The following is a 19,094-nucleotide window of genomic DNA, read 5'->3' as shown; positions in this document are numbered from 1 at the left end:
CGCAACCGGAAGTCTCTACGGGCCGCTGGGAATTGTAGTTCCCACTTAGGAGTTGGCCTGGGCGCTGCTTGGTCTCGGCCTATCAGCGTTCTCACTAGGTCCTCTGCTCTGGTGGGTAGAAGAAAGCCGCTCCTGTTTCAGGAAGGAAGGTGTCGTACAGAAAGGTGAGCCCTTGAGCGTGTTGACTTAGGTTAAGATGACGTAAAAAATGATGTTCCCCGTTAACTTTATGAATGTTTTGGAAACGCATTTAAACAATGTAAGCCATTAAAAAAAGATTTTATTTCAGAGAGATTGAGAGCGCGAGCACAATCAGGCTGAGCTGCAGGCGGAGGGAAAGGGAGAGGGAGAAGCAGGCTCCACGCTGGGCAAGGAGCCTGATGCTGTGCTCTATCCTAGGACTCTGGGATTATGACCCAAGCCCGAGGCACTTAACAGAGTGAGCCACCCAAGCGCCAGTGTCTTTTTAAGAGGGTCTGAAAATTAATTCTTCATAGAACTACTAGGTCCACTATGTGGAAATGAAGACCAACCAAATAAGGTAAAAGGCTTTTTATTCAGAGCTTGCTATATAGCGAGGGGGTCAGCTGCAGACACTTGGGTTCTGGCAGAGAGTCAAAGGCAGGCAGAGGAATCGGGAATCTTTATATACTGGGTGAAGAGGAGGTTTCAGGTGTACCTAGATTCAAGGCTGTTTCGTGGGAAAGCTGTAGCTGGGCTAACTGGTGTAGGGGCATTCTGTGTGATTGGTTAGGAGCGCTAATTTGGCTTTCTCTGATTGGTCCTAAATTGGAAGTAACCACAAAATCTAGGGAAGCTGATATTTATTAATCAAGTCCTGGCCATTTGGGGTTATGGTCTGGCTTCCTGAAGTATCACTAGAGACAACAGTCTGACTTTTGCAAGTCTGACCTATAGTAGGCTGGCTTCCTGAGCTGTTTATTATGGATAAGGGGATTGGTTTCCTGCGTTGGCTTCTTCAGGTTGTAGGTTGGAGTTCTGTTTTGTTTTTGTTTGTAAGTAAACTCTACACCCAACATTGGGCTGAACTCACAACCCTGAGTTGCATGCTCTATGAGCTGAGCCTGCCAGCAGCCCTCAGAGTTCTGTTTTTATATATGGTCTGGCCACGGTTTGTATATTCAGTCTCTCAAATAGGACACCCAGGAATGCTAAAATCTGAATTATAGGAATCTTGCAGAATCACGGAGAGATTTACGAGTATAAAAGGAGGCTGTTGGGGCGCCTGGGTGGCTCAGTGGGTTAAGCCGCTGCCTTCGGCTCAGGTCATGATCCCAGGTCCTGGGTTCAAGCCCCGCATCGGGCTTTCTGCTCAGCAGGGAGCCTGCTTCCTCCTCCTCTCTCTCTGCCTGCCTCTCTGCCTACTTGTGATTTCTCTCTGTCAAATAAATAAATAAAATCTTTAAAAAAAAATAAAAGGAGGCTGTTTGCTGCTAATGTGCAGATCTGCCCATCACTTAACCTGGTAAAGATAAACCTCATTGCAAATGTGGACTGGGGTGGACAGTCTATAATCACAAAGATATCATGTCACTCGAAAACCATCATTTTCATGAATTTTATGTTTGCAGTAACAGTAAGAGAGCAGGGAGAGAACAGAGTCTCTAGGAAGTTATTATTAGCTTAATCTCAAAAACGATCAGGGTCTCTCAGCTCCTCTGGGAGAACTGCTCAAAATTGGGCTCTGGGCAGATCATGCTTATTTGAATATTCCTTGAAATCTGGTTTCCTGCACAGATCTTAGTTGATTTTCACAATCCATAGGCATCTTGTGTTGGGTAGCATGAATTTCATAACTGGGAATGTCTTCACTCTAATAATGATGACAAGAGTGCCCTGGAGAGTGCTCTTTTGCAGAACCATATCCCTCTGGACTGTTTAATGGAGGTTTCTCAGTTTTCTCATTGCTGCCTTTAGGAACTGCCTTTTTTTTTTTTTAAAGATTTTATTTATTTCAGACAGAGAGAGAGAGTGAGAGAGAGCATGAGCGTGGGTGGGGAGGGGCAGAAGGAGAGGGAGAAGCAGACTTCCTGATGAGCAGGGAGTCCAACATGGGGCTTGATTCCAGGACTGTGGGATCATGACCTGAGCTGATGAAGTCAGATGCTCAACTGACTGAGGCACCCAGATGCCCCAGAACTGAATTCTTTGGGATATTTGGGAATCCATTTTGAATTTCAGGACCACTAAGGAGGGCAGCTCCTGAAGGAGCGAAGATGAAAGGGGAGAAAGCAAAGGAAGTTATATTTTTTGAGTTCCTACTGTATGCTCGATTTATTTAACATTAGTTTTTTCATGAGGAAAAAGGGAATAATAATAGCTAATGTTTATATAGCATTTGCTGTGCTGTCAGGTACCCTTTTGAGAATTTATTCTTCCACCTTCTGCCTGTCATAATGGCTAAAAACAAAACAAAACAAAACAAAACAAGAAATAACAGGTATTGGTGAGGATGTAGAGAAAAAAGAACCCTCATGGAGGGAAATGTAAATTGGTGCAGCCACTGTGGAAAATAGTATGGAGTTTCCTCAAAAAATTAAAAATAGAAATATCATATGATTCAGTAATTCCACTACTGGCTGTTTACCCAAAGAAGATGAAAGCACTGGGGTGCCTGGGTGACTCAGCTGGTTAGGTATCTGCCTTTGGCTTGGGTCATGATCTCAGGGTCCTGGGATCAAGCCCCACATCAGGCACCCCGCTCAGTGGGGCGTCTGCTTTTCCCTCTCCTTATGTGCTCTCTCCCTCTGTGTTCTCTCTCTCTCAAATAAATAAAATCTTTATAAAAATTTTTAAAAAAGAAAATGGAAGCACTAATTAAAAAAGATATGTGCACCCTTATGTTTATTGTAGCATTATTTACAGTAGCAAAGATATGTAGGCAACCCAAATATCCACCAATCGATGAATGAGCAAAGATGTGATGTATAAATATATATATATATTTATATATGTATATATAAATAGAAACACAAAAACACACAATGGAATATTACTCAGCCATAAAAGAGAATGAGATCTTGCCATTTGCAACAACATGAATGGACCTAGAGAGTATTATGCTAAGTGAAATAAGTGAGACAGAGAAAAACAGATAGATACCTTATGATTTCACTCATATATGGAATCTAAGAAACAAAACAAAGACAAACAAAAAACCCAGACTCTTAAATACAGAGAACAAAATGGTGGTTGTTGGAGGTGACATGAAATGTAAATGAAAAGTAAATGAAAAAAAAAAGTAAATGAAAAGTACAGCATAGGGAATATACTCAATAAGATTGTAATAACACTGGTGACAGATGGTGACAAGACTTACCATGGTAAACACTGAGTAATGTATAGAATTGTTAAAAAAAAAAAAGAATTTTTTGGGATACATGAGTGGCTCAGTCCACTGAGCATCTGACTGTTGATCTCAGCTCGGGTCTTGATCTCAGGGTCGTGAGTTCAGGCCCCATGTTGGGCTCTGTGGTAGGCATGGAGCCTACTTAAAAAAGATTTATCCCTCATAAGAACCCTATATGGTAGATACTAATATTATCCTATTTTATAGATGGGGAAATATGTGGAGAATTTAAATACTTTGTCCAAGGTCACACCAGCTAGTGACTCTCTACAGTTAACCTCTAAGCTACATGCTGTGTCTCTCCAAGCGGTTGTCATGAGAATTAAATGAGGTAAAGTGAGAGGTCCCTAGCACAGTTCACAGGGCACAAGCACACTGTGGCAGTAAGCTATAGAATTCTGTACAAATGCTCTGATATGGAGGCTGTTATCCTACGTGCCACTGGGAGGCAGTATTGCCATTCAGCTTTCATCCATATGGGTGCAAAACCCTTTTGTCCCTCAAGCCTTATACTATATGCCATCCTCTTTACATTTCCTATATATATCTACTGTCATCCTCTTTGGGTAATCCATCAGTCCTAGGTCTCCCCAAGTTTTTTTGCAGACTTGGATACTTACCTCATGGACTTCCCTTCCAGTTCAACTCCTTTTGTTATTCTGGATGTTTTTAGCATGTAAAAGATGATCCATATGATAGATCCACAGATAGTTAATGAACATTTATGTTGGGCACTTAGCTAGGTTCTGGGGAGTAAAAAAAATAATGACATGGTTTCTGTTTCTGAGAAAGTTATAACCTAGTAGGGGCAATGGACACAAATCAAAAAATGAAAAAAAAGTGTTATAGATGCATTTATAACCAGCTGTCTTTTGGCATCATCATTTTCCTTAAGACTTGGGTAAGATTGGTACAGGAAGCAGAGCCACAAAATAGTAAATGGCATGGCACTTTCCGGAAATAGCCAGTAGTTCCAAATGGACAGAGCTTGGACTTGAAGGGAAGGCCTGGGAAAGATGGGGCTAAGGGGCAAGCCATGGCCAGAGCATTGCATGCCAAGCTAAGGAGTGTGGAAATAAAAATTATTCATCTTCCATTTTATTCCGCTTTGGCTAAAATTAAGATAAAATATTGATCATATCAGTATTTGATGAGACATCTTGGGAGTAAATAATCTTGTTGAAACAAGTAAGTAGGAAATTTGAAATACTTCTGTGCTAGTTGTTTTCCTCTTTTTTAAGAAGATTTTTATTTATTTGTTTGACAGACAGAGATCACAAGCAGGCGGAGAGGCAGACAGAGAGAGAGGGAGGGGGAAGCAGGCTCCCTGCCTAGCAGAGAGCCGGGGGGGGGGGGGGGGGGGGGACGACCTTGATCCCAGGACCCTGGGATCATGACCTGAGCTGAAGGCAGAGGCTTTAACCCACTGAGCCACCCAGGCGCCCTGTTTTCCTCTTTAATAAGGTAAGAAAGAGAAGATTATAGAATGTGTTCTGATGAATCGAGAAGCATCACAAGGATGCTTCTTCTAGCCACAAAGCAAATGATGGCCACAAAGCCAATAAAACAAGTGTTATAGGGCATTGCAGTTGTTTTTTAATCTCTACGCTGGATTTCATATACAAAATTGAATTTTTTCACCTAAACTATAAGTTAACCCACCAGTTTTTGTTTGTTTGTTTGTTTGTTTGTTTGTTCTTGGTAAGTAACCAGCTGGTATACATACTGTATGGATTTTCATATAAGTCATGAAGCTGCATACTCTTTGGGGCTAACTTTCTCTTTGCAGACTGTATAAAATAAAGGATACAGAATCAAATGGAAGCACATTTGGAAATTGCTCTGTTCTTCCACAGGAATTTGGATTGGTTGGAAGACAGTGGGGAGCTTTGGAAGGCTTTTAAGCAGCAGAGAGGCATAATCAGAGTTGCATTTTATTTATTTATTTTTAAAGAAGATTTCATGTATTTATTTGAGAGAGACAAAGAGTGTGAGAGAGAGCATGAATGGGGAGGGAAGGGTAGAGGGAGAGGAAGCAACAGGTTCCCCACTGAGCAGGAAGCCCGATCCCAGGACCTCAGGACCATGACCCAAGCCAAAGGAAGACACTCATTGAACCATCCAGGTACCCCAAAGTTGTGTATTATAAATAAATTCTGGAGCCCTGAGGAGGGCAGATAGGAGGGGAGAGAGCAGCCAGAGGCAGAGCAGTCCCTGGAAACTGTTGCTGAAATCCAGGTGACAAATACTTGTGGCCTGAAGTAAGGCAGTAAAGTGGAGATGGAGGGGATTGGGTAGACATAGCTGATGTAAGGAGGTAGAGTTAATATTGATTGGATGTGGGGAATGAGGAAGTGGTCTAGGGTGATTTCTCAGGTTTCAGGCTTGGGCAACTGGAGAGAAGGGGGTAGTCTGGCACCAAGTGGGCACTCATTACATTTGTTGAATGTTGAATGGATTTAGGAATAGGAAATAACATGAAAATGAGGAGGATCAGATAGCAATGAAGTGTGATTATACAGTTTTGGAAAGTTTAATTTGAGTTACTGCTGTGATACACCCTAAGCACCCTATGTATTTCTTTTGTAGTTCCCATCAATATGTAATGATATATTTATTTGTGGGAATCTATATTTAATGTCTATCTTTCCTGCTAAGACGAAGATTTCAAATATCATGTCTACTTTACTCACCTCTACTGTGTCCAGTAACTTGATAGGACCTAGCACATAGTTGGGACTCTGTTTATGGAAGATATGGGTGAAACCAGGTGGGAGATGTCCGGTAGGTACTTGGATCTGAGGAGCTGGATCTCAGGAATGATCTGGACTAAAGACAGAGATTTGCAAGTCGTTAGCACTCAGATCAGGGTTGAAGCTGGTGATGACTGAGGATATAGACAGAAGAGAAGAAAGACTAGGATAGAACTCTTAAAAGATACTGACTTTAAAAACTGGGGAGAGAAAGGGGAGCCAGCAAAGAACAGTGTAAATGAAAAGGAGTATAAACAGAAGAAGAGCTGGGAAGGGTCATTTCATAAGTGCCAAGGGGGGAGAGTTGTGAAAGGATGCTGATATCAGTTCCAGTGTGGGTGGAGAGTGTTTCCCACACATCCAAACCAATTATTCAAACACTAGCTGGGTGTCCTACAATTCAACTTGATTCTGACATTAGCTACCTGGAGACAGCCTCAGATTCCATAGGTTAAGGGTTCAACCACACAAGACTGCCCCACTTCAGATGGTGATCGCAAGCCCAGCTTGTCACTTGTGCTTCTGACCAACTGGCTACAAATCAGAGGGTCCCACACATCGCTCCTTGGGTTGGATTACTTTTCTAGAACTGCTCACAGGCCTCAGGAAGCCCATTTACTGACTAGATTACCAATTTTTACAAAGGAAATGAAACAACCGCCAGATGAGGAGATACAAAAGGCAAGGTGTGTGGGAAGGGGCTTGGAGCTTCCAAGCTTTCTCCAGATTCTTCCTGAATCTAATCTACATGTGTTCACCAACCTGGAAGCTCTCTGAACCTTGCCCTTTTGGGTTTTATGGTGGCTTTATTACATAGGCACAATAGAATAAATTGGCCCTTGGTGATTAAACTATCTCTAGCCCCTCTCTCTCTCTGAGGTCTGGGGTGGGACTGAAAATTCCAACTTCTGTTCCTGGTTGGTTTCCCTGGCAGCCAATGAAGTGCTTTCCAAAAATCACCTCATTAACATAAGCCCAGTTTTGGTAGAAAGGGGCTCGTTAGGAATAACAGTACATCATTTTACCTTCATGGGTCTGAAGTGATTTCAGGGACTGAGGACAGAAGGCCAAACATTATAAGGAAAGATGCTCCCGTTGCTTTTTTTCTTTTTTTTTTAAAGATTTTATTTATTTATTTTTCAGAGAGAGAGAAAGTGTACAAGCAGGGGGAGCAGCGGGCAGAGGGAGAAGCAGGCTCCCCGCTGAGCGAGAAGCCTGATGCTGGACTCAATCCCAGGACCCTGGGATCATGACCTAAGCTGAAGGCAGATGCTTAACCAACTGAGCCACCCAGGCATCCTTTCCATTGCTCTTTATCCCTCAGGCAGTTCCAAGGGCTTTGGGAGCTGTGAGCCAGAAACATGGACAAAGACCAAACATAAATGAAAAATAAATATTCGGTCATCTGAAAGACCAAATATATATTCCTTAGAATTCACAATATTGCATGCTGATATATGCTACATTATGGATGAACCTTGAAAACGTTATGCTAAACAAAACGAATCAGTCTTAAAAGGCCTCATATTGTGGGATTCCATGTATGTGAAATGTCCAGAAGAAGCAAATCCATAGACATGGAAAGTAGATAAGAGGTTGCCTAGGGGTAGAGAAGGGAAGAGCGGTGACTGCTAAGGAGTACAGGATTTCTTTTTGGGGTGAAGAAAGTATTCTGAAAAGAGATACCCTGTGAATATACTAAAATGCAGTGAACTGTATACTTTGAAAGGGTTAATTGTCTGGTATGTGAACTGTGTCAGTAAGTTCACATGAACTTACTCCATGAAGTTCATGGAGTAACTCCATGAAGGCTGAGATCCCAGGTTTGTGCAGCTGATCTCAGATTGGCAGTCTGGGTGGGTTCTGCTTAAATTAGCTGACCTCCTTACTCCATACTCCAGCAGGGGTTTCATATTTTAGTATTCCAACTTAAATCAGAGGATGGGGGCCGAAGGTGTGGAAATTGCTCTGGTTGGCCAGGGCAGCTCTTTTCTTTCTGCTTTTTATTTTATTATAACAGGTCTGGCTCTCCAGCTGAGCAAGGATGACATGGGTGAGGATTGTGAACTTGGTCCAAGGGCATGGAGTGCCCCCCCTTACCACAAGAGGGAGATGTTGTGCAAGCAGGGCAGAAGGTGCTGCGCCACACCCCCCAGCATCCCCCTCTCTGGTCCCGGCCCCCGGATTCATGAAGTCCTTTCAAGCCTCTAGGACTGGACTTTGCCTGAGCCGGTAGTGTGTGTGTGTGTTGGGTTGAGGACAGGGAGGAGATAAGGTCTGTATGGAGAGAGGTCTTTTTTTTTTTTTTTTTTTTTTTTAAATTTATTTGTCAGAGAGAGAGAGGGAGAGAGAGCGAGCACAGGCAGACAGAATGGCAGGCAGAGGCAGAGGGAGAAGCAGGTTCCCTGATGAGCAAGGATCCCAATGTGGGACTCGATCCCAGGACGCTGGGATCATGACCTGAGCCGAAGGCAGCTGCTTAACCAACTGAGCCACCCAGGCGTCCCGAGAGAGGTCTTGATAATGAATTTTTTTATTTTCTCAAAACATCTTTCAACTTTGAATCCTGAAAGAAATTTCATCATCATTGTTTCTTCCGCTTTTTAAATCTGCACTCCTTTGGAGTTTGGGAAAGTATGATTTAAAAGTTGGGAGTGATTTTATCCTTGCAAATAAGATCCCCTGGGTATGCCTATAAATTGAGATTCTTGACATAGGGGAAAATCAGCTCTCTGTAGTTCATGCTGATAGCTGTGGGGTAAGTTCGTGAAACTGTGGGTAAGCAAAAGGAGCCTTCTCTAATTAAGTCATGAGAATTGTGTTGCTGAAGCTTGGTAGTCTCATTTGGGTCTTGCCCTAAACCGACCCCCACCAACACCAACTCCCTCCTGTGGCTGGCCAAGCTCTTTGCAGCCACAGTGGTGAAAAATTTTTTTTCTTTTTATTTTTTACTCACTTGGCCACTAAACACATTTAATAGTCCCATTATTCCTTCCCACTTGTTAAATTTCTAATTCTGTGGCGAACAAAGAAGTAAAATTCCAAAGGCGGTTAAACAAGAAATGTTTGAAATCCGACATAGAGTCAGTCCCAAACAGGAATTCCTCAGGTAACATTTTTCCTTTCTCTTTGTGGAATCTTATATGCTGATAGGAGATGAAGTGTGATATAACCAAAAACTGCCCGCACAAGGCAGCAGTTGCTGGAGCATTTGCTTATTTTTTCCCACTTGGCAGAGGTGAAGTCAGCTGTTGGAACGAGGCTGAGATTGGAGAATCTGTTAAGTTTTATTCTTGGACAGATGCAGCATCTTCAAAAAGAGTTTGAGGTAACCTAAAGTAAAAGACACATAGACATTAAGGACAATAAAATGCAAATTGAGTGCTTGCTTTGGAAGCACATATACTAAAATTGGAATGATAGAGAAGATTAGCTTGGCCTCTGTGCAAGGATGGCATGCAAATTCATGAAGTGTTCCATATTTAAAAAAATAAATAAAATGCAAATGGAGTACAAAAAGGAAAAGAAAATCAAAGTGATAGAAGAGCAAAGAAAAATGCTGTCTATAAAGCCTAAGAGAATTACTCTGATTGAACATTTAATTTGGCTTTGAATATGTAAGATAATATGAAGAACTTTTTAAAAGTGTTTTTTAAAAACATTTTATTTATTTATTTGACAGAGAGATGGTGAGAGAGGGAACACAAGCAGGGGAGGTGGCAGAGGGAGAAGCAGGCTTCCTGCTGAGCAGGGAGCCAGATACGCGGCTCCATTCCAGGACCCTGAGATCATGACCTGAGCCGAAGGCTGGTGCAAACAACTGGGCCACCCAGGCCCAGAACTAGGTAATTTAAAAATAATCAGTAGCAGAGCGCCGGGGTGGCTCAGTCAGTTAAGCATCTGCTTTTGGTAGGTTATGATTCCAGAGTCCTGTGCTTGAGCGCCACGTCCAGCTCCCTGCTCACTGGGGAGCCTGCTTCTCCCTCTCTCTCTACTTCCCTGCTCCTGCTCTCTCACTTGCTCTATCTGAAATAAATAGATAAAATCTTAAAAAAAAAAATCAGTAGCATACTATTTACTTAGACCAAGTCTCAAAAAAGAAAAAAAAAAAAAAGAAAGAAAAGATAAAACCTCTCCTGGTGCTGAATGAATGACAGGATTTATTTATTTATTTAAAAAGATTTCCTTTATTCATTTGAGACAGATGCAGAGAGAGAGCGTGAGCAGGGGGAGAGGCAGAGGGAGAGGGAGAAGCAGACTCCCCGTTGAGCATGGAGCCTGATGTGGGGGTCGATCCCAGAACCCGGAGATCAAGACCTGAGCTGAAGGCAGACATTTAACCATCTGAGCCACCCAGGAACCCCATGACAGGATTTATTGTGTGGAGTCTTACACAGTGTATGGATTCATATTGTTCTTGATAAGAATTTCATAAGCAAATGCAGAGTTTTTCAGACTTTTTTTCTTTTTTTTTTTTATCAAAGATATATTTTTCTTTTTCTTTTTTTTCTTCTTCTTTTTCTAATTTGAGTCAAACACGTATAAATCATAAGTGGACAGTTCAGTGAATTTTCACAAAATTAATGCTTACATTACAATCACACAGGTCAAGAAATAGAACATTACCAGTACCACAGACAACCTCCTAATACCTCCCTGTGTCTTTGACCCCGCCTACCTCCCCAAGGGTAACCACCAATCTGATTTGTAGCAACATAGATCAGTTTTGCCTCTTTGTAACTTTGTGTAGGTGGAATCTACACAAAGTTCTTTTGTGTCACAATATTGAGTTCTTTTGTGTCACAATATTATGTTTGGGAGATTCATACATCCAGTTGTGTGTAGGTGTAGTTCATTTTTGTCACTGTATAGCATTACATTGTGTGCACACATTTCAGCTTCTTTATTTATTCAACTGTTGCATATTTGGGCTGTTTTCAGCTTTTTGGTGCTGCTACAAACACATCTTATGATGCACATGTGCACATATTTTGTCGTTGTTATATATCTAAAAGTAGAATCAATTATTTTAAGGAAGGTGGATTTTTATTTTTGGTAGATAAGGACAAACCATTTTTCAAATTGATTGACTCAATTAACTCTTTCAGTGTACATGCTAGATTGTTCCATATTCTTGCCAGCACTTGACATTGTCAACTTTTTTTCAGTTAAAACATAATGGTGGGTGCCTAGTGGCATCTGATTATGATGAATGATTATTGACTTGAGTACCACCCGTATGTCCAATATGGGAACAAAGAGTATTGTGGTGGATCGGTCCATGAATTGTGCTGATTTTATATATATATATAATTTTATTTATTTGAGAGAGAGAGCATGTGAGCATGGTGGGGAGGGGCAGAGGGAGAGAGGATCTTTTTTTTTTTTTAAGATTATTTATTTATTTATTAGAGAAAGAGAGAGAGAGAGAGTGCACGCATGAGAAGAGGGAGGGGCAGAGGGAGAGGGGGAAGGAGGTTTCTGTTGAGCAAGGATCCTGATGCGGGGCTTGATCCCAGGACCCAGGATCATGACCTGAGCCAAAGGCAGATGCTTAACTGACTGAGTCACCCAGGTCCTCCCCCTACCCGTGTGCTGATCATAGACTAGCTCTTAGGATCAGGGATGAGACTGATAGGAGTCTATAGACAAACTCAGGTCTGAAGATTTGAAAAGAGGGAATAAAGGCTATTCCTTATTTTGCAATGCACTATACTGCAGAGAGATGGGTCCTCTGCTTGAGGCTGAAGAAAGTCAGGGTGAATTAGCGTTGTCCAGTATGGTGACAAAGAGCTGGTAGAAGTGATGAAGGATGTTGCCATACATGGAGTTTGACTTCTGAATGCGCCAGATGGTTTGAGTTCTCATGATGAAATTTCCTTCTGTTATAGCCTGCAGGAAGAGGTAGTAGGGCTCATAGAGAAAGGCCTAGAATGGCACTGATAAAACAATGACCACCAAAATATTGCTAATAATATCTAATAATTTTATAGTGTTTTATGTATGTTAACTCATTTAACTTTCTTAACAAATCACCAAGGTGTTCTTTTCCCATTTAAAGATAAGCCTGGGTGGCTCAGTGGGTTAGGCCACTGCCTTCCGCTCGGGTCATGATCTCAGGGTCCTGGGATCGAGTCCCACATCGGGCTCTCTGCTCGGCGGAGAGCCTGCTTCCTCCTCTCTCTCTGCCTGCCTCTCTGCCTACTTGTGATCTTTCTCTGTCAAATAAATAAATTAAAAAAAAAATTACAGATAAGCTCCCAGGTACAGAGAGGTTAATTCACTTACCCAAGGCCACACTACAAGTAAGTGATAAATAAAGTCTGAATTTGAACCCAGGTAATCTGGCCTCAGAATCCAGGCTCAGGACTTTATGCTATCCACAGAATTAGGGTTGGGGGCAGGGGAACTCATGCAGACAGATTCTTGGAAAGGAAGAAAAGGAAAAGTAGGCAGGAATTAGTCAGGTAGTCTCACTGGTATCAACTAACAGGCTCCCAAAAACGTGTTCTGACAAACGGAATACATTTGCACTGTTAATGAAGGGGAAAACCGTGGAAGCCTGAGACATCTCCAGGTTTGGATAGGAGAGTCTTCAGCACACAGCAAGCACAATGGCTGAGTAGGGAAGCCCAGTTTAGCAGAGAGAGCCTAACATTGAGGATTGCCAGTCTTCCCTCCTTCTCACACCTGTGTCAGGTGTTTATGATTGCTCTACTGAGGGATAGATGATGAGTATCATAACTAGTTTCTTTTGGGTTTCCTGGTTGTAGAGAAACCAGTCAGGGACAGTAGTTCATATATTATGATACTAAATCATATTATATATGATTTATATTTCTAATACCCATGCCAGTGGCTAGGGACCCTGTATTTGCCTCAGATTCCGAGACAACCAGAGAGGTCAATTCCTGGGGCTCCAAAGGGGCCCTGTCACTGAGACCTGGGCTGGAGGGTGGGATCTGGAGACTGATAATGGGGAGGGAGGAACAAAGGAGGGACACCCTAGTGGATGTTTAGGTGGAGATTAAGCCATCTTCACTTCCTCTTAGAGCCCCTAGACGTGTTCCACTTCCCTACACCCCTTTATACCTTTGTTTCCTATTCTCCTAGCTTCTCCTTTTCCCCTTGTACTTATATTGCCCCATCCACAAATATAAATAACCTTCCCTTGGGAAAGAGCTCACTCTAAATGGGGAAAGGAGGAAGGAAATCTCAGGCTGGGAAATGGCCAGATGACCTGTGTAGTTCATGGAGATAATCTCAGGACCAAGTCTCCAAGGCAGAATGGGCCAATGACTGCGCTGTTGGTAAAGAAAAGGCTCTGTAGGTGTTTCCTACAGAGTCATGTTTGGACTCAAGTATCTCCTGCCCAAGGAGGTAGCTCAGTGAAGATACTTCCTAAGCAGAACCCAGCCCTCAGTACTGCTTATCTCCCTGAAACTTCTCCCAGGCTTTCCCTTTTCTCCTTCCAGTCTCCTTCAGGTTGTTCCCCATCCTTGCCAGCATTTATTATTTCTTGTCTTTTCTGGCTCCTATATGTACGTTGACTGTATATGTGGGTTTGTTTGTAGGCTCTTGATTCTGTTCCCTTGGGGTGTGTGTGTGTGTGTGTGTGTGTGTGTGTTTATGCCAGTAACATACCTCTTTAATTACTATAGCTGTGTAGTATAGTTTGAAATCAGGAAGTGTGATGCCTCCAGCTTTGTTCTTCTTTCTTGGTATTAAATTGGCTATTTAGGGTCTCTTGTGCTTCCCTAAGAATGTTAGGGTTGTTTTTTCTACTTCATGAAAAATGCCATTGGAATTTTGATAGGATTGCATTTGAGCTGCAGGTGGCTCTGGGTAGTATGGACATTTAACAATATGAGTCCTTTTTTAAAAACATTTTTTGATTTAAGTAATCTCTGCACCCAGTGTGAGGCTTGCACTCCTGACCCAGAGACCAGGAGTTTCATGCTCTTCCAACTGAGCCCCGACAATATTAATTCTTCTGATCCATAAACATGGGATATCTTTCCATTTATTTGTGTATTCTACTATTTTTTTCATCAAAGTCTTATAGTTTTCATTGTACAGATCTTTCACCTCTTTGGTTAAATTTATTTATTCCCAAGTATTTTGTTGTTTTTGATACTAATGTAAGTGCGTTTGCTTTCTTTATTTCTTTTTCAGGTAGTTCATTATTAATATATTGAAATGCAACTGATTTTTGTAGGTTGATTTTTTTATGCTGCAGTTTTACTGAATTTGTTTATTAGTTCCAAGGGTTTCTTGGTGGAATCTAGGATTTTCTTTCTTTCTTTTTTTCCCCTTAGCTTCAAACCCACCTCTAGAATTTTCTATATATGTTGAACCATCCTTGCATTTCAGGGATTTGAAACTGGAAATCATCCTAGGACCCCCCACCCCATCCAATCACTAGGTCCTAGGGCATCTGCCTCTTGTATATTTCTAATTGCTCCCTTCTTCCTCATACCCACTGCATGATCAACTCTTTCACCTCCTGCATGTCTTTGTTCAGATGTTTCTTTCTCAGTGAGGCCTACTCTGACAACTATATTTAATGCTGTAAACTGTCCTCCCTCCAGCCCTCTTGGTCCCCCTTATTCTGCTCTTTTTCTTTTTAACAAAGTGCATATCCTCTTCTAACATATTTATTATCTGTTGTTTATTTTACCTTTTAAAAAGTTTTCTTGAAATATAATTCACATATACAATTCATACATTTAAAGTTTACAATTCAGTAATTCTTAATATATTCACAAGTTGTGGGATCATCACCAAAATCAATTTTAGAATATTTTTATTACCCTAAAAAGACTTCTCTTACTCTTTAGCCATCACCTCCCATTTTCCCTCAACTCCTTGAACCCAACCCTAGGCAACTACTCACCTACTCTTTGTTTCTATAGATTTGCCTATTCCGGAAATTTCTTATAAATTGAATCATACAGTATGTGGTCTTTTGCAACTGACTTCTTTCACTGAGCATAATGTTTTCAAGGTGCCAAAGCTACTGTACCATTTTACATTTTCACCAGCAGTGAATGAGGGGCGATCACCTAATGCAGTGGATGACACTGCATTAATTAAACAAATGTTTAATTAGTTTATGTTTAGTTTAATAAGCTAAATGTTTATTAAATCTATGGATGAGAAACTGTAGGGCATAATCTACATTGTTTAGCATGCCACCCAAGGACTTTCCTGATCAGGTCCTTACCTATTTTCCCAGCATCATCTGTGGCTACTCCATGGCCTCTAGCCTTACAGACCTCTCTGCCTTCTCTCATCCTATTCTGGCGGCCTGAGGTATATTTCTTGTCCTTCTGCTTAGTGTGCGGAGCTTCTGTTCACCTTGAATTCTATTCTGCCCTAAACCTTTGGCGTGATAGGTGCTTTCTCTTGCTGTTCTCTCCACATTTTCTTTTTTAAAAAAATTAATTAATTAATTAATTAGTTTGAGAGAGAGAGTGAGAACATGAGAAGCAGACTCCCTGCCAAGCAGGGAGCCCGATGTGGGACTCGATCCCAGGACTCAAGGATCATGACCTGAGCCAAAGGCAGTCCCTTAACCAACTGAGCCACACAGGCACCCTCTCCACATTTTCTTAATAATTTTATTTCTATTTCTATTTCCCCTTCTAGTTCTGTGAGCTTCTTAAGGACTGTCACTGTTCTATTCATCTTTTTTTTTTTTTTTTAGATTTTATTTATTTATTTGACAGACAAGTAGGCAGAGAGGCAGGCAGAGACAGAGAGAGGAGGAGGCAGGATCCCCGCTGAGCAGAGAGCCCGATGCGATGCGGGGCTCAATGCCAGGACCCTAGGATCATGACCTGAGCCGAAGGCAGAGGCTTTAACCCACTGAGCCACCCAGATGCCCCTCTATTCATCTTTGTGCACTTAGCTGGGGCTTGGCACATGGTTGCTATTTAATAAATGTCTGTTTCAGTGAACAAGTAGAGGAAATCGCAAGAGCAAAACCCCAGAGCAAGAAATCCACTGGCAGGTTTGAGAAAACAGTGAGTTTTCCAACTTGATTGTGTTAAAAAACAAAACTCAACTGAGTAAATTTGAGGATCTAATTGACTCTGTTAAATGATTCATGGATGGGGCAGTATCCCATCTAGCAAGGAGAGGAGAGCTGCACTAAGCTCGGAAAAAGAAAGGTTTTTAAAGGCACAAGGAGGGCATTAAAAAAACAAAAGAAGAAGAAATTTGTTAACAAGGAATGCATTCTTTAGGCAAGGTTGCCCTCCTAAGGGAGAAAGAGTCTATGGAGGATTATCTCCTAGTGATGACCAGGAAATTCCATTTTGGCTGCTGAAAGGTTACATTCCTGGAGAAGTTGAAATTGTAGTTAGCTTAGGTATTAAATCATGGTTTACTGACATGGGGCCTTAACATAAGTGACTCCATTTGGGGCCTGTGGTTTTCTTTTTAACATTCCCCCCTTCCGATCAGACCCTCAGTTTAAGTGAGAAATGTGTTAAAAAAAAGTTTTGTTTTTGTTTTTTTTTGAGATGTCATAAAAATTAAGGCATCAGCGCCACTCAGCTACTATTCTTTAGTTTTTGCAGCTGTTAACAAACAAAATTCAATAAATAAATTTAAAGATCTAATTGGCTTTATTAAATGATTCATGAATCAGGCATTATCCCATCTAGCAAGTAGAGAGGAGCTCAGAAGAGCTGTGCAAAATGGAAGGTTTTTATAGGAAGGAGGGTGGGGCAAGAAAGTTATTAGCAAAAGAAAAGGATTATTCTAGGCAAGGTTGCTTTTGCTTAGGGGGAAAGCTGGGGGTCTTTCCATGAAGATCATCCTGTCTTCTTTGGAGGATGGAGAGGGCCCATGTGGCCGACTCATAGGTGCCCATCAACAAATTCCTGATTAAGACTATATTTATGGGGCGCCTGGGTGGCTCAGTGGGTTAAGGCCTCTGCCTTGGCTCGGGTCATGATCCCAGGGTCTTGGGATCAACCCCGCATCGGGTTCCCTGTTCAGCAGCAAGCTTGCTTCCTCCTTTCTCTTTCTGCCTGCCTCTCTGCCTACTTGTGGTCTCTGTCTCTCAAATAAATAAAATCTTAAAAAAAAAAAAAGACTATATTTATGGGCTATGTTGAAACTGTAGTTAAATTAGGTATTAAGCCCTGGTGTGGGGCCTTAACTAAATGCACAATTCTGGGTCTGTGGTTTCATAGCTTTTGTTGATCCTTTGTTTGGTATTCACAGGTCATGACTTTTTTTTGCTTAATCTCTGAGAGATCCATAGGTTACAATCTTAGGTTCACGATTTTTGAGTTAGTCATCCTCTTTGTGCTTTTTTTGATGTTCTAGTCTTAGGGAGGTCATTTGCTTGGTGGTTAGTGGCTGTGAACGTGCATGTAAAACTTTTGAGAGAATATGACACTAGGAATAATGGAGGGCCTTGTACACCCAACTGAAGTTTTAGATTATTTTTAGTAGGTTGAATGCTTTTCAGGTAGTAACATCAGCAGAGCTGTGCTTTGGGAAAATTAAGCAGACAGCACCATGTAGATGAGAGGGGAAGGGACTGATCCTGTAGGGATAGTGAGAAGGTGTATATGATAGGCCAGGCAACAGGCACTGAGTGTTGAAGGCTTGATTGAACAATGGATGTGGCCGTAGGAATGAAGAGGAGGGGACAGGTGCTCTGGACACAACCTAGCCTGACTCTACAGCCTCATTTCCTCAAAGAATGCATTGGGCCGGGAAGAGGAAGTGTCAGAGTGTTAAGACTAAAATGTAATACAAATAGAAATTGGGAATACTAGAGGAGAAGCACTTTTAGGAGATAAGATGATGAGTCTGCCGTGGGTATACTGAGTGTCTAGCTAAACGTCTGGCTGGAGAGTACTTCAGGAAATTAAAACTATAAGACAAAGCCTCAGGAAATGGTCAGGTTGGGGATACAGATCTGGGCAGCTGTGTGGAGGTGTGAGTTGGAACCTTAAGAGGAGACGAGATGGCCAAGGAGAGAGTGAGGAACAGTCAGGGAGGGATTCTGGGACAGAACACTGGGGAATCTTTATACTTAGGGTGTAGGAAGGAGAGGAGGAGCAGACTAGGTGGAAGTGTTGGGTCCCCCCAAAATTGGGTACCCCAATAATGGGTCTGTGATTAAAGGAGCAAGACTGATACAAAGCGAAAGTCAAGCAAAGCTTTATTTCACGCCAAGCATCAGGAATCAAACCGACCGTCAAACAGACTGGTCGGAGCAGCCCCTACAGAGAGGACGACCCCTTCCTGCTTTCCAGACTAACTTTTATAGAGCAAAGGCCATGTGGTTGGGCCTGGCCACACACAGGTGGCCAATGAAATTGTAACACACACAGGAAACTCCACAGTGATGCTAGGCGACCAACTGAATTACAATTTACCCTAGTAGACATTTGAACCAGCCTATCACCTAGTTCAGAATTGGCCCAAAAGGTGCCCAAAGGGCAGGGCCCATACTCCTTGGTAGCTAGGAGAGAGTATGCGCCCCCACTGATTGAATACCTCCACCTGGCCTGACCCACCCTTGTACTGGTTTCCCGGACTTGCTTTTAAGTAAGTTCCCCTGGGGGGCGGAGCGGGGGGGGGGGGGGGGGGGGAGTCAATTTAAGTTTTACAACAAAATGGCAGTTCAACCAGGGTGGGGCCGCTCGGCTGAATAGGCCCTTATAGAAGGGAAGGGGCGCTGTGATGGAAGCAGGAGAACCAGAGAGTGGAGTATCTCAGAAGTCAAGGGAGGAACGTGTTCCCAAAATTGGGTGGTCAAAATGGAGCAGGTGATGGCTTCCGACTGTGAGAGCAGGGAGCTTAGGTGGAAAAAGTAGGCCAGAGCCGGACCATGGGAAGTCTTCTAGGGGTGAGATAGTATGGTGTGGTGATTTGATCCTGTCTCTACTACTCACTATCTGTTTGACTTTGGGCATTTCATTTCATTTTTGCCTTAATTT

At 42.2% G+C, this 19,094-nt stretch overlaps 1 protein-coding gene and 1 non-coding gene across 3 annotated transcripts in view; both read left to right on the top strand.

Annotated features, from left to right (window-relative positions):
* The first annotated feature begins 63 nt into the window (after positions 1 to 63).
* HSD17B6 (hydroxysteroid 17-beta dehydrogenase 6) overlaps positions 64 to 19,094 on the top strand; it is a 37,384-nt gene continuing 18,353 nt past the window's right edge. Inside the window, exon 1 of one of the 2 annotated variants that reach the window (XM_047739872.1) lies at positions 64 to 164. The gene's annotated coding sequence lies outside the window, so the exon portion shown is untranslated. The remainder of the gene's footprint in view (positions 165 to 19,094) is intronic. The other variant, XM_047739870.1, reaches the window with a different exon arrangement.
* Positions 9,505 to 9,609, top strand: LOC125108077 (U6 spliceosomal RNA). Its single transcript, XR_007129766.1, has one exon. It is a non-coding gene; the product is annotated as a U6 spliceosomal RNA (small nuclear RNA).

Source organism: Lutra lutra, chromosome 8 (assembly GCF_902655055.1).
Source record: "Lutra lutra chromosome 8, mLutLut1.2, whole genome shotgun sequence".
In the NCBI taxonomy this organism is placed as follows: Eukaryota; Metazoa; Chordata; class Mammalia; order Carnivora; family Mustelidae; genus Lutra; species Lutra lutra.
The sequence above is the reverse complement of the archived record's forward strand: the minus strand, read 5'-3'. Positions and strand labels throughout refer to the sequence as shown.